Consider the following 7,500-nt stretch of genomic DNA (forward strand, 5'->3'; position numbering starts at 1 on the left):
GGGATGGGGGGGGGTGCGGGGTGACACGGGGAGGCACGCGCCCCGCCGCTTCCACCACCGCCGTCTCTTTGCTCGTCACGGTCCGCGCCGCTCGGAGGGAAGGGGACAACACCTCGCACGAGACGGGAAGCGACATTGGAAAGGAGACCGCCCGGCCCGAACACCGGAGCCCCGCCGTGGCTCCCTATGACGGGGAGTACGGAAGACCCGGCCCGCCGGGGGCCCTCTCCGACGCCACCCGAAAAGCCTCATCGATCAGGAAAGGGAAGGGGAACGGAGGAGAAGCGGAGGCCCCACGGCCACGGTTCCTGGGACAGCGACGGCCGCACGCGCCGGCCCCCGAACCCCGAACCTCGGGCAGGGCTGGGCAGCACAGGCGCGGGGCCCTGCGTGCGAGCGAGCGAGCGGGCAGCGTCGACAGCAGAAGCCCAACGCGGCTTGGCCACCGGCAGAGCCGGACTGCCGTAGAGGCTTCTCTGCAACGTGCCCGCGGATGGCTGCTGTTAACGGGCGTGGGGAGGGGGGGGGAGCCACGGCAGGCTCCACTCCCAAACCCCGGCCCTACAAGCGTTCGAGTGCCGGAGACCGCCGCCCGTCTCGGCCCGGCCCTGGAGAAACCCCTCTTGGAGCCCTCGCTCCAGTCGGCAACGGCCACCGGAGCCTGCGGGCAAGCAGCGGCTTCGCGCGGCTTCTGGCAGTCGGAAGCGCCGTGCGCGATAGGTAGGAGGCAGAACGGCCACGGCCAGGGCCGCCGGGCAACGCCCGAGTCTGCCGGCTGAGCCGCGGGTGACAAGCGTTCGAGTGCCGGCGACCGCCGCCCGTCTCGGGCCGGCCCTGGAGAAACCCCTCTTGGAGCCCTCGCTCCAGTCGGCAACGGCCACCGGAGCCTGCGGGCAAGCAGCGGCTTCGCGCGGCTTCTGGCAGTCGGAAGCGCCGTGCGCGATAGGTAGGAGGCAGAACGGCCACGGCCAGGGCCGCCGGGCAACGCCCGAGTCTGCCGGCTGAGCCGCGGGTGACAAGCGTTCGAGTGCCGGCGACCGCCGCCGGTCTCGGCCCGGCCCTGGAGAAACCCCTCTTGGAGCCCTCGCTCCAGTCGGCAACGGCCACCGGAGCCTGCGGGCAAGCAGCGGCTTCGCGCGGCTTCTGGCAGTCGGAAGCGCCGTGCGCGATAGGTAGGAGGCAGAACGGCCACGGCCAGGGCCGCCGGGCAACGCCCGAGTCTGCCCGCTGAGCCGCGGCTGACAAGCGTTCGAGTGCCGGCGACCGCCGCCGGTCTCGGCCCGGCCCTGGAGAAACCCCTCTTGGAGCCCTCGCTCCAGTCGGCAACGGCCACCGGAGCCTGCGGGCAAGCAGCGGCTTCGCGCGGCTTCTGGCAGTCGGAAGCGCCGTGCGCGATAGGTAGGAGGCAGAACGGCCACGGCCAGGGCCGCCGGGCAACGCCCGAGTCTGCCGGCTGAGCCGCGGGTGACAAGCGTTCGAGTGCCGGCGACCGCCGCCCGTCTCGGCCCGGCCCTGGAGAAACCCCTCTTGGAGCCCTCGCTCCAGTCGGCAACGGCCACCGGAGCCTGCGGGCAAGCAGCGGCTTCGCGCGGCTTCTGGCAGTCGGAAGCGCCGTGCGCGATAGGTAGGAGGCAGAACGGCCACGGCCACAGCCGCCGTGCAACACCCGAGTCTGCCGGCTGAACCGCGAGTAGCTGCAGCGGTTCGATGGCGCTGGTCCGCGAGCGCCAGCCCTCTGCCCTAGTATACGGACAGCGAGGTCCCCGGCCCCGGCGGGCTCGAAGAGAACCGTCTTCCCCCAGCGGGGAGGCGCGCGAGCGCCGCCGACTCTTACCATGACGTAACTGGAGGCAGCGCAAAGCAGCGACCCCTTCGGCAGCTCCGAAGAAGAACCGGGCAAGACGTCTACCTGCCAGAACCGCGGTGGAGCCAAAGTCCCGCCGGAGCGAGGTAGACGAGGCATCCCTTTCCGCCGGCAGCTCCGGCGGCCACATCGGGCACACCGGACCCGGCGGACGGTAAAACGGGTAGACCTGGCCTCCCTGCCGGCAGAACGGGTAGACGAGGCCTCCCTGCCTGGAACCGGGTAGACCTGGCATCCCTGCCGGAAGCGGGTAGACCTGGCATCCCTGCCGGTAAAACGGGTAGACCTGGCCTCCCTGCCGGCAGAACGGGTAGACGAGGCCTCCCTGCCTGGAACCGGGTAGACCTGGCATCCCTGCCGGAAGCGGGTAGACCTGGCATCCCTGCCGGTAAAACGGGTAGACCTGGCCTCCCTGCCGGCAGAACGGGTAGACGAGGCCTCCCTGCCTGGAACCGGGTAGACCTGGCATCCCTGCCGGAAGCGGGTAGACCTGGCATCCCTGCCGGCAAAACGGGTAGACCTGGTCTCCCTGCCGCCAAAACGGGTAGACCTGGCCTCCCTGCAGGTAAAACGGGTAGACCTGGCCTCCCTGCCGGCAGAACGGGTAGACCTGGCCTCCCTGCCGCCAGAACGGGTAGACCTGGCATCCCTGCCGGCAAAACGGGTAGACCTGGTCTCCCTGCCGGTAAAACGGGTAGACCTGTTCTCCCTGCCGGCAAAACGGGTAGACCTGGCCTCCCTGCCGGCAGAACGGGTAGACCTGGCCTCCCTGCCGCCAGAACGGGTAGACCTGGCATCCCTGCCGGCAAAACGGGTAGACCTGGTCTCCCTGCCGGTAAAACGGGTAGACCTGGTCTCCCTGCAGGTAAAACGGGTAGACCTGTTATCCCTGCCGGCAAAACGGGTAGACCTGGCATCCCTGCCGGTAAAACGGGTAGACCTGGTCTCCCTGCCGGCAAAAAGGGTAGACCTGTTCTCCCTGCCGCCAGAACGGGTAGACCTGGCCTCCCTGCCGGTAAAATGGGTAGACCTGGTCTCCGTGCAGGTAAAACGGGTAGACCTGGTATCCCTGCCGGCAGAACGGGTAGACCTGGTCTCCCTGCCGCCAGAACGGGTAGACCTGGCATCCCTGCCGGCAAAACGGGTAGACCTGGTCTCCCTGCCGGTAAAACGGGTAGACATGGCCTCCCTGCAGGTAAAACGGGTAGACCTGTTCTCCCTGCCGGCAAAACGGGTAGACCTGGCATCCCTGCCGGCAAAACGGGTAGACCTGGTCTCCCTGCCGGTAAATGGGTAGACCTGGTCTCCCTGCCGCTAGAACGGGTAGACCTGGCCTCCCTGCCGGCAACATGGGTAGACCTGGCCTCCCTGCCGGTAAAACGGGTAGACCTGGCATCCCTGCAGGTAAAACGGGTAGACCTGGCATCCCTGCCGGCAAAACGGGTAGACCTGTTCTCCCTGCAGGTAAAACGGGTAGACCTGTTCTCCCTGCCGCCAGAACGGGTAGACCTGGCATCCCTGCCGGCAAAACGGGTAGACCTGGCATCCCTGCCGGTAAATGGGTAGACCTGGCATCCCTGCCGGAAAAACGGGTAGACCTGGCATCCCTGCCGGCAATACGGGTAGACCTGGTCTCCCTGCCGCTAGAACGGGTAGACCTGGCATCCCTGCCGGTAAAACAGGTAGACCTGGCCTCCCTGCCGCCAGAACGGGTAGACCTGGCATCCCTGCCGGTAAAACGGGTAGACCTGGCCTCCCTGCCGGCAGAACGGGTAGACCTGGTCTCCCTGCAGGTAAAACGGGTAGACCTGGCCTCCCTGCCGGCAGAACGGGTAGACCTGGCCTCCCTGCCGGCAGAAGGGGTAGACCTGTCCTCCCTGCGGACAGAGCGGGTCGCCCGTGCTGGAGGCCCGTATGCAGGGGTGCCTGCACGGGGTGGGAACGGGCGGCGGCGGGCTGCCTGTGCTCTCTCAGCCGGGGCGGCGGTGGGGGGGCTTGCGGGGGGTGGCTTGGGGCGGCAGGCCGGTCCTGCCGGAGGCCCGTATGCAGGGGTGCCTGCACAGGGTGGGTGGGCCGGCGGCGGGCTGCCTGTGCTCTCTCAGCCGGGGCGGCGGTGGGGGGGCTTGCGGGGGGTGGCTGGGGTCGGCAGGCCGGCCCTGCCGGAGGCCCGTATGCAGGGGTGCCTGCACGGGGTGGGAAGGGGCGGCGGCGGGCTGCCTGTGCTCTCTCAGCCGGGGCGGCGGTGGGGGGGCCTGTGGCGGGTGGCTGGGGGCGGCAGGCCGGCCCTGCCGGAGGCCCGTATGCAGGGGTGCCTGCACGGGGTGGGAAGGGCCGGCGGCGGGCTGCCTGTGCTGTTTCAGTCGGGGCGGCGGTGGGGGGGCTTGCGGGGGGTGGCTGGGGTCGGCAGGCCCGCCCTGCCGGAGGCCCGTATGCAGGGGTGCCTGCACGGGGTGGGTGGGCCTGCGGCGGGCTGCCTGTGCTCTCTGAGCCGGGGCGGCGGTGGGGGGGGCTTGCGGGGGGTGGCTGGGGGCGGCAGGCCGGCCCTGCCGGAGGCCCGTATGCAGGGGTGCCTGCACGGGGTGGGAAGGGGCGGCGGCGGGGTGCCTGTGCTCTCTGAGCCGGGGCGGCGGTGGGGGGGCTTGCGGGGGGTGGCTGGGGTCGGCAGGCCGGCCCTGCCGGAGGCCCGTATGCAGGGGTGCCTGCACGGGGTGGGAAGGGCCGGCGGCGGGCTGCCTGTGCTCTCTCAGCCGGGGCGGCGGTGGGGGGGCCTGTGGCGGGTGGCTGGGGGCGGCAGGCCGGCCCTGCCGGAGGCCCGTATGCAGGGGTGCCTGCACGGGGTGGGAAGGGCCGGCGGCGGGCTGCCTGTGCTCTCTCAGCCGGGGCGGCGGTGGGGGGGGTTGCGGGGGGTGGCTGGGGTCGGCAGGCCGGCCCTGCCGGAGGCCCGTATGCAGGGGTGCCTGCACGGGGTGGGAAGGGCCGGCGGCGGGCTGCCTGTGCTCTCTCAGCCGGGGCGGCGGTGGGGGGGGTTGCGGGGGGTGGCTGGGGTCGGCAGGCCGGCCCTGCCGGAGGCCCGTATGCAGGGGTGCCTGCACGGGGTGGGTGGGCCTGCGGCGGGCTGCCTGTGCTCTCTGAGCCGGGGCGGCGGTGGGGGGGGCTTGCGGGGGGTGGCTGGGGGCGGCAGGCCGGCCCTGCCGGAGGCCCGTATGCAGGGGTGCCTGCACGGGGTGGGAAGGGGCGGCGGCGGGTTGCCTGTGCTCTCTCAGCCGGGGCGGCGGTGGGGGGGCTTGCGGGGGGTGGCTGGGGGCGGCAGGCCGGCCCTGCCGGAGGCCCGTATGCAGGGGTGCCTGCACGGGGTGGGAAGGGCCGGCGGCGGGCTGCCTGTGCTGTCTCAGTCGGGGCGGCGGTGGGGGGGCTTGCGGGGGGTGGCTGGGGTCGGCAGGCCGGCCCTGCCGGAGGCCCATATGCAGGGGTGCCTGCACGGGGTGGGTGGGCCGGCGGCGGGCTGCCTGTGCTCTCTGAGCCGGGGCGGCGGTGGGGGGGCTTGCGGGGGGTGGCTGGGGGCGGCAGGCCGGCCCTGCCGGAGGCCCGTATGCAGGGGTGCCTGCACGGGGTGGGAAGGGGCGGCGGCGGGGTGCCTGTGCTCTCTCAGCCGGGGCGGCGGTGGGGGGGCTTGCGGGGGGGTGGCTGGGGGCGGCAGGCCGGTCCTGCCGGAGGCCCGTATGCAGGGGTGCCTGCACGGGGGTGGGTTGGGGGGGCGGCGGGAATTTTTTGGTTTTTGTTGCTTTTTTATTTCTTTTTCCGCTTTTGAAACAGAGACGCCGCCCCGTCCTCGGGCGTTTCAGCCGAGCTGATGGAAAGCGGCGCCCCTTCCCGTCGCTTGCGGGGGGGGGTGGTGCAGGAGGGGGGAGGCGGCGCGCGCCTGAAATTCCCCTCGCCACCCCCCGTTTCCGAGACTTCGCCGTATCTAGTGGAAGGCGCTAAGCTTGGCCGGACTGTCTCGCTGAAGGCTTTCTTACTCTGCATCGGTTCTGACGGTGGGCGAGAAAAAAAAACAAAACCAAAGCAGAGCAGGGAAACAGTTACAAAAATTTCTTGAGAGCCAGCACCGGCCCGCCCATCGGCAGACGGAGCGGCGCCCGGGGTCAACGAGTGCCACCCTGCTGCTTAGCAACCGGAACCCGAGCCGGCCCGCCCCGCCCACCCGCCGGCAAGGGGCGGGCGCTTCCCCGCGGCAGAAGGGGGAGACAGAGACTGAGAGACGGGGTCGAGGAGCAGGCGGGGAGCCTTGCGCTGAGGTAGGCTGGGGACGGGGCCTCTTTTCCGAGAAGATTGAGGTTTGAGTCGGGGGGGGGGGGGGGGGGGGGGCGGCGGCAGGGGCTGCTTGTGCGCTCTCGGCCGGGGCGGCGGTGGGGGGGTGGCGGGGTGGGGGGGGGCAGCGGAGCGGCCGTGCCGGAGGCCCGTATGCAGGGGTGCCCGCACCGGGGGGGGGGTGGGGGGGGGCGGCGGCAGGGGCTGCTTGTGCGCTCTCGGCCGGGGCGGCGGTGGGGGGGGGCTTGCGGGTGGGGGTGCGGCGGCCGGGCTGCCGTGCCGGAGGCCCGTTTGCAGGGGTGCCTGCACGGGGGGAGGTGGGGGGGGGGGGGGGCGGGGCGGCGGGAATTTTTTGGTTTTTGTTGCTTTTTTATTTTTTTTCCGCTTTTGAAACACAGACGCCGCCCCGCCTTCGGGCGTTTCAGCCGAGCTGATAGAAAGCTGCGCCCCTTCCCGTTGCTTGCGGGGGGGGTTGGTGCCGCGGAAGGGGGTGGCGGGGGGGGCGGGACGGGACGGGACGGGGACGGGGACGGGGACGGGGACGGGGACGGGGACGGGGACGGGGACGGGTCTGGCCGACGGGTCTGGACGACAGCGCCCCCCCCACCCCGCGTCCCGGCCGGCCACCACGTCTACCCGGGACCGGGTCGGCGGGGAGGACAGGTCTACCCGGGACCGGTTCGGCGGGGAGGACAGGTCTACCCGACAGCGCCCCCCCCATCGCCCCGCGTCCCGGCCGGCCACCACGTCTACCCGGGACCGGTTCGGCGGGGAGGACAGGTCTACCAGGGACCGGTTCGGCGGGGAGGACAGGTCTACCCGACCGCGCCCGCCCCCGATCCCGAGTCCCGGCCGGCCACCACGTCTACCCGGGACCGGTTCAGCGGGGAGGACAGGTCTACCCGGGACCGGGTCGGCGGGGAGGACAGGTCTACCCGACCGCGCCCGCCCCCGATCCCGAGTCCCGGCCGGCCACCACGTCTACCCGGGACCGGTTCGGCGGGGAGGACAGGTCTACCCGGGACCGGTTCGGCGGGGAGGACCGGTCTACCCGGGACCGGTTCGGCGGGGAGGACAGGTCTACCCGGGACCGGGTCGGCGGGGAGGACAGGTCTACCCGGGACCGGGTCGGCGGGGAGGACAGGTCTACCCGACCGCGCCCGCCCCCGATCCCGAGTCCCGGCCGGCCACCACGTCTACCCGGGACCGGTTCGGCGGGGAGGACAGGTCTACCCGGGACCGGGTCGGCGGGGAGGACCGGTCTACCCGGGACCGGGTCGGCGGGGAGGACAGGTCTACCCGGGACCGGGTCGGCGGGGAGGACCGGT

Source organism: Opisthocomus hoazin, unplaced genomic scaffold (genome assembly GCF_030867145.1).
Source record: "Opisthocomus hoazin isolate bOpiHoa1 unplaced genomic scaffold, bOpiHoa1.hap1 HAP1_SCAFFOLD_81, whole genome shotgun sequence".
NCBI lineage: Eukaryota > Metazoa > Chordata > Aves > Opisthocomiformes > Opisthocomidae > Opisthocomus > Opisthocomus hoazin.